Here is a 6932-nt window from a genome sequence, read left to right on the forward strand (position 1 = left end):
TGTGGTCATATGACACAGTTCTGGCCAGTGGAATATGGCAGAAATGATGAATGCCACTTCGAGAGCTGGTCCATAAAACCTTCCACACAATCCTGCATGCTTCCTGTCTCTACCCCATCTTCTGACTGGAAACAGGGAATACAGAATCCTCCAGTAGAGGATTCCAAAACCTGTAACAGTGACCAGAGCCACAAGGCGGATCGTTCTGAGTCTCATCCAATAAGAAGCCATCAAGTGAAAATCTTCATTAAACTGTTATTCCAGGGAGACGTTAATTTCCATTGAGGTAAGTCAGAGACTTGGGGGTTATTCATCACATCAGCCAGCTCACCCTAACCAATGCAAAAAGTAAATGAGTTGTCCAAGTTTACCCTTTAGAAGTTACAAAGCATGATGTTGAATGTGACCTTCTGATTCTTACATGAGATCTCTTCCCATCAGATCAGACCAGGTAGCATGAACTTAGTACTTTGGGAGGTTGTTACCCTATCTTTCCACATGCAGTATTTTCCTCTTTAGCCCAAGTATACTCTTAGCCCTATCTTTTCTCCCTTTCCCTTTCCTAAGGGTTTCCTAGGTTTGCTTTTTCATAGATTCATCTTTATCAGATGAAAATATCTGGTTTGTCTAACATCTGACCTCCAGCAGAAGACGTACCCACCCTGTAGAGATGAGTCTCACCAGCAAATGGAGACAGCCCTTCAATTTCCTGCAAGTGAACTCTGCAACTGACGTGCAGGTAGGGGCAAGGCTCATAGTCAGGATGGGCCAAAATGCCTAGGAGGCAAGTAGATTTCTTCCTCTATACTCAGTAGACCAGCAATAGTTACCACTCCCGGGAAATGACACCTCCACATCTTGTCTTTTCACAGGCTAATAATTACTTGTTCAGCAATTTAGCACGGCCCAGGCTGCTGGAAACTAACATCTTCCTGAAGAGGATGTCCTTCACACCTCTCCCTCCAGGCAAGACACGTTTTCAAGACCAAGAGAGTAGAGAAGTCAGGTAAAGTGTGAGGGAAGATGGGAAACAATGCAATAATATGGGGGAAAGGAAAACCTGAAGACGTGGCCACAAGAAGTGTCAGACGCTTTCCAAGCCTAGGACTCCAAGAGAACAGTACAGTCCAGTTTCAGAGCTAGAGTCACAAAGCTGACTCTAGAGCTGCTTCTAGAGCTGGGCAAAGCTCCAAGGTCATGATGCCTAACTCTCTCGTTTCATAAAGAGGGAATGGAGGACCTGAGTGATTAAGGACTGTGTCCAAAGTCACAGAGGCAGTCACCATAGGACTAGAGTCCCGCACCAGTGCTCTCCAGTGCTCTTTGTACTTTCTACTCTTGCTTGCAGGCCTGATAGGAAGCACTCAGTTCAAGGAGTTGGAGTAGCAGATGTAATTGGGAAGCTAAGTGCTGGAGTATGTGGTCCCTGAGGATTCATCTCTCCATGCCCTTGGCCATCCCCGTCCTCCCTGAAAGCCTTTCCCTGCTTCTCTGAGAAGCCAGATCCCATCACCCACTAGGGACAGACACAAACAGTCTGTCTGGGGTGAGTCTCTCAGTTCCTAGGTGAAGCAGGAGTGGGAACATCTCCAGTTAGAACTCCAGAGCATCTGGGAAGGGAAAGTGTCTCCAGGCTGGAAACGTATGGAAATTTCCCTGAACCCAGAAGCATGCTTGGAATAGTTTCAACTGCCTCATCTCCACTCCAGCCCAGCCGTGTTAGTGAGGCAAGCCGCAATCAGGGAGATAATTAGCTTGCTGTTATTTATTCCCTGCGCTAATCAGCAGCCCACTGCTTGCACAGTGGAGAGGGCTCCTGCCCCCAGAGCCATGGGGGTTCTCAGGGACCTTTAGTTACCCGCCAGGAAACAAGTAGCAGAAGACAAAGGGCTGGGAAGAGGGACAGAAAGGGAGGAGGAGACCTAGACCCCAAGACCCAGTGCTGTAGGCTTCTCTACCATGCCCAGAGCCCTTGGGAGAGGCGGTCCTGCGATCACCAGGGGCCCAGGGCAGCACGGCACTCCTCTTCATTTTGTTCTTGGGGTTGGACTGTGGTCAATAAAGGGCGGCTGGTGTTCAGCTCCCTGTTCTGCCTCACTGCAGTCAAATTGCCTTTTTCCAAGGCGACTTTCAAAAAAAGACGACATTGATCAAAGCCTGCTGAGTGGTGACCTTGGTGGGAGGGAGAAAGGGCGGGTGTACTGTCTGTGGAAGCAGGCAAAGAAAACGAGGAAAACCTGCAGGGAAGGAAATGCTTTCAACCCTCAAAGTTGTTAGAACAATCATGGGGAGATGACTCCAGGTTTGAGACAGCCACTCCATGCTCAAACGCACTCCTACCTGCCCCCTTCCTAATCTTCACCAGCACATTCTCACCAGCAGTCCCTGGTTTTCCAGCCCAAACAGTAGACTGATGGTGCTCCATTCAAATAACAATGTCTAGGAAGGCCTCGGGCCATTATTTGATAACTTCATGAAATATAGACCTGGCATAGTAGAACATGCCTATATAGCCCCAGACTCAGGAGGTTGAAGCGGGAGGATCACTCGAGCCTAGGAGTTCGAGTCTGGTCTGGACAACATGGTGAGACCGTGTCTCTAAAAACCAAACCAAACAAAAAGATCAGTAGCAGTCTAGAAGGCCCATATAGGACAGTCTAAGAAGCTGCCATGTGGTTGAAAGGCAGAAGGCAGGAGGAGGTGGGGGGAGCTGGAAGACTCCTCCTGAAGCTGTATTTGTGTATCAAGTACATTTTTTTAAAAAACATAGGTCATGCATCTGTTTGGAGTGGCATGGCTAAAGTCCACCTCGTACCCCCAGCTACCCCTTGGCCCCACTGCTGCATGGGGTACTAGAGTTGGAAGTGGTCATCTGGTCAACCTCTGGCCCTATGCAGGACTCCTCCACAAGCTTGCTCCCTTCTCTTCTCTGTCTTCCTAAGCTCTTTACACATGGGCTCTTATATTACCTGTCACCATGCATTGTGGCCATCTTGGTTTCCTTCACTACACCAACGGCACTTGAGGACGGAAACAGTTTCCTATGTGTCCATCTTTGGAGGTTTTGTTTGTTTGTTTGAAACGGACTCTTGCTTTGTTGCCCAGGCTGGAGTGCAGTGGTGCAATCTCAGCTCACTGCAACCTCCACCTCCTGGGTTCAAGTGATTCTTGTACCTCAGTCTCCCAGGTAGCTGGTACTACAGGTGTGGGCCACCACGCCTGGCTAATTTTTTTTTTTTTTTTGTATTTTTAATAGATACAGGGTTTCGCCATGTTGGCCAGGCTGGTCTCCAACTCCTGGACTCAAGTGATCCACCTGCATTGCCTCCCAAAGTGCTGCGATTACAGGTGTGAGCCACCACACCCAGCCTATTTGTTCATTCATTCTATCACACACCCCCATTCACATATAGCAATAACTCCTATGCGTGTATAATAGAAAAGTGGAATACAAAGATAGACACATAGGCTGGGCGCAGTGGCTCATGCCTGTAATCCAAACATTTTGGGAAACTGAGGCAGGTGGATTACCTGAGGCCAGGAGTTCAAGACCAGCCTGGCCAACATGGGGAAACCCTGTCTCTACTAAAAATACAAAAATTAGCTGGGCATGGTGGCATGTGCCTGTAATCCCAGCTACTCAGGAGGCTGAGGCCTGAGAATCGCCTGAACCCAGGAGGTGGAGTTTGTAGTGAGCTGAGATTGTGCTACTGCACTCCAACCTCGGCAACAGAGCAAGACTGTCTCAAACAAACAAACAAACAAACAAAACCCCAAAGATAGACACATAGGAAACTGCACTCCAGACTGGGCGATAGAGTGATACTCTGTCTCAAAAATAAAAATAGTAATAATAAATAAATGAATGGACATCTGTGCAAAGTCGTCATCCAGCTCCTACTTGAGTGCTTCCTGTGATGGGAGTTCACTACCTCAAGATTGAAAAGATTCGTTATTGGACAATTGAAATGTCAGAAGATGTTTCTGTACATGCGAAGGAAATCTGAGTCTCTGGCACTTCCACCCAGTAGTATAGTTCTGCCCTTTAAAGGCCCAAGAGAGCACAGATTCTCAACCTAGGTGTCCATGGATGGGCTTTATAAAAAGTCCATGCCCCCAAGAAATGTGCAAAAAACTGGGTGTGCCTTGCCTACGTGCTTCCGGGAGGAAATCCATGGGTTTCACAAAGAGATGTGTATTACCAAATTTTAGAATCATAGTTCATTTATTCCCTCTTTCCATGAAAATCTATACTAGATAAACAGGCCTCAAAATGCTTTCTTTTTAATATATTCCCTGCTTACTTTTCTGAAGAAAGCATATCCCCAAGGCGCTGAGCAAAACTAACTGCTACTCTTACCACAGATGATGGAATGGGGATTAGTCCACCTACTGAAATTAACCTTGTATGGGTGGGGGACACAGGAGGCCAAAGGAAAGGGTTTGATAAGAATTCTGCCCTAAAAGAGTGCTCAATATTAGATGGTGGCAATTTGACTCATTCAAAGCCTCTTTTTTGAGTAAGTAAACACCCTGATGGAAATGAAAGAAGGTGGATGACTTTTGGTTATGGGCCCCCTTCTGCCATTTCAAAACACGAGTTCAGTTCTCCAAGTCTTGGAAGCACTGGGACCACAGTGACTACAGCTAATAAGGCGCCTCACCAGCTACCCCGTGGGGTCCTGCAGTAAACCTTTCTTCCTAAAGCCTGTTAGGTATCATTCTTCTTTGCAGTTCCAAAGATTCCGACTAATGCACAATGCTTCAACTTTCAGAAATGGTTATGATGGCTTCCTCACAAAGTAAAAATCTCCCGTTGCTTGGTCATCTCTCATATATGAGCTATCAAAGTGTTCACATCTGTTCTCATTTAATCCTCACCAAAATTCTATAATAGTGGTACTTAAAGTTGGGAGGTATAAAGAGTCACTTTAGGCTGGGCGCGGTGGCTCACGTCTGTAATCCCAGCACTTTGGGAGGCCGAGGCGGGCAGATCACGAGGTCAGGAGATCGAGACTATCCTGGCTAACATGGTGAAACCCTGTCTCTACTAAAAACACAAAAAATTAACCAGGCGTGGTGGTGGGCGCCTGTGTTCCCAGCTCCGGAGGCTGAGGCAGGAGAACAGCATGAACCCGGGAGGCGGAGCTTGCAGTGAGCCGAGATCGGGCCACGCCACTGCACTCCAGCCTGAGCGACAGAGGGAGACTCCGTCTCAAAAAAAAAAAAAAGAATCACCTTAAATACAGATTCTCAGGCCACCATCTCCAGAGTTCTAGGAAAGTCTGGGGTGGGCCTTGGAATCCTCTTTTTAAGTTCCTTGGAGATTCTGATGTAGACAGTTTGAGGCCTAAATATGGAGAACATGGCCCTGAGGGTGGTGTTTCCCAAGTGTCCTGATGCTCCAAACGCTTCCCAGGCTCCTCCCACGAAGATTCCAATTCAGTTGGTCAGGAGCTCTAGAATTTGTACTTTTAATAGGGCAGGTATTATAACTTCCATTTTATATGTGAGAAAACTGAGCCCCCCTGTAACTTGGCCACAGTCACACAGCCAGATGACGACAGGGGTCATACAGTTCGAATATTTGTCCCCACCCAAATCTCATGTTGAATTGTCATCCTCAAAGCTAGAAGTTGGATCATCGGGACAGATCCCGCATGGCTTGGTGCTATCTTTGTGATAATGACTTCTCATGAGATCTGGTCATTTAAAAGTGTGGGGCACTTCCCCAACCCCTTGCCCCTGCTTTCACCATGGGAAGTGCCTGCTCCATGAGTAAACGCTCCCTGCGGCCTCCCGGGAAGCAGATGCTGCCGTGCTTCCTGTACAGCCTGCGCAACAGTGAGCCAATTGAACATTTTATTTACAAATTATCCAGTCTCAGGTATTTCTTTATAGCAAGGGAAGAATGTCCTAATACAAGGGGTGAGACTGGAATCCAGCTTTCTTGACACTCAGTCCAATTCTCTTTCTATTGGCCACAAAGTATATACCCTACATAGAGTCCTTAACATAATGAGCAATTGACAGATATTTGCTAAACTGTGTAGAATCCACATACCTTACCTTCTAAGTCCTGGAGGGAAGAAATTATTTCTAAAGCATATTTGCATCCTGCTTCACCCAGCCTCACCACAGGCATGTAACACAGTGCTCTGCCCTAGGGGCTCAACAGATGTGTGTGAGTGAATGCATATGAATGATTACTAGACTGTGTACCACTCCATCAACTACCTCTGGCTGTGTTCCAGACTGTAAATGAGCTGCCCAGAGCTGAACTTGAGACTCCAGCTATGGTCTGACCCAAACTAAGTACAGCCGGAGCACCTTTGCCTGTGATTTTAAAGGAACTGCTGCCTGCTCTGGGGAGTGAGACCTTGCCCTTCCTGCTGGTCTGGTGTGTGCCCTCACAGGAACTGACTGCTCCGTTACTGATCCTGAGTCCTCCTCACTCCTTCAGCCCCTACCATGGCTTCCTAATGACTTCCTAATCCTAGCCCCCCATTCATCAACACTGAGTACTTAGCTCTGCCTATCACCTTGGCCTGGAGCCCTAGAAGGCAGGCTCTGGAGAGCACAGACTACAGATAGAACTTTTCCTCAGTTCTATCTGCCTTGCACTGTCCCTGAAAATGTTATGATGCATTGAAAAGAACCTTGACCAAGGATGCAGGAGACAGCCCACTCCTACCTCTTCATATTTATAGGGAGCCTGCTTGGTGTTCGAGTTTCTCCTAGATGCCTGAACTCAGTAAGTCCTCACAACAATCCCATTAGGCAAGTATTCTTATTATCCCCATTTTATAGGTTAAGTAATAGCTCAAGTCACACAGTGAGTGGCAGAGCCAAGATAGGATCCCAAGGAGTCTAGCTCTAGAGACTACTCCCTTAACCACAAAGCTACACTCTTTCTCTAGGCTTCTAACTCA

This window comes from Mandrillus leucophaeus, unplaced genomic scaffold, assembly GCF_000951045.1.
Source record: "Mandrillus leucophaeus isolate KB7577 unplaced genomic scaffold, Mleu.le_1.0 Scaffold857, whole genome shotgun sequence".
Lineage (NCBI taxonomy): Eukaryota > Metazoa > Chordata > Mammalia > Primates > Cercopithecidae > Mandrillus > Mandrillus leucophaeus.